The following is a 932-nucleotide window of genomic DNA, read 5'->3' on the forward strand; positions in this document are numbered from 1 at the left end:
GTGTGTGTGCCGTGTCATTGCGGAGCGGGATTTCTTAGGAGGGAGGGTGTGCCATGTCGTGGGGGGGTGAGGTGGCGTGCCGTGGGTCGAGCGGGGTTTTTGGAGGTGGGGTGCGCGGGGGATACGCCGCGTCGTCGGGGGGTGCGGTGGGGTGGAGGGTGCGCCGTGTCGTGGGGGGGTGACGCGGGGTGGGCTGGGTCGAGCGGGGTTTTTGGAGGCGTGGCGGGGTCGTGTGGATGGAGCGGGGTTTTTCGAGGTGGGGTGCGGGGGGGATGCGCCGCGTCGAGGGGGGGTGCGGTGGGGTGTGCCGTGACGCGGGGTGGGGTGGTGTGGATGCAGCGGGTTTTTCGAGGTGGGGTGGGGTGGTGTGGATGCAGCGGGTTTTCCGATGTGGGGTGCGCGGGGGCGTCGTGGGGGGGTGACGCGGGGTGGGGTGGGTCGAGCGGGGTTTTTCGAGGTGGGGTGCGGGGGGGGCGTCGTGGGGGGGTGCGCCGTGTCATGGGGGAGTGACGCGGGGTTGGGGTGGTCAAGCGGGGTTTTTGGAGGAGAGGTGGGGTGCTGTGGAGGGAGCGGGGTTTTTCGAGGTGGGGTGCGGGGGGGCGTCGTGGGGGGTGACGCGGGGTGGGGGTGGTGAAGCGGGGTTTTGGGAGGAGAGGTGGGGTGCTGTGGAGGGAGCGCGGTTTTTCAAGGTGGGGTGCGGGGGGGCGTCGTGGGGGGGTGCGCCGTGTCGTGGGGGGGAGACGCGGGGTGGCGTTGGTCGAGCGGGGTTTTTGGAGGAGAGGTGGGGTGCTGTGGACGGAGCGCGGTTTTTCGAGGTGGGGTGGGGCGAGGGGGCGTCGTGGGGGGGTGCCGTGGGGTGGGGGGTGCGCCGTGACGCGGGGTGGGGTGGGTCGAGCGCGGTTTTTTGGAGGCGTGGCGGGGTGGTGTGGAGG

Source organism: Lygodium microphyllum, chromosome 17 (assembly GCF_053477565.2).
Source record: "Lygodium microphyllum isolate KBCC chromosome 17, Lygodium_microphyllum_v1.1.10, whole genome shotgun sequence".
NCBI lineage: Eukaryota > Viridiplantae > Streptophyta > Polypodiopsida > Schizaeales > Lygodiaceae > Lygodium > Lygodium microphyllum.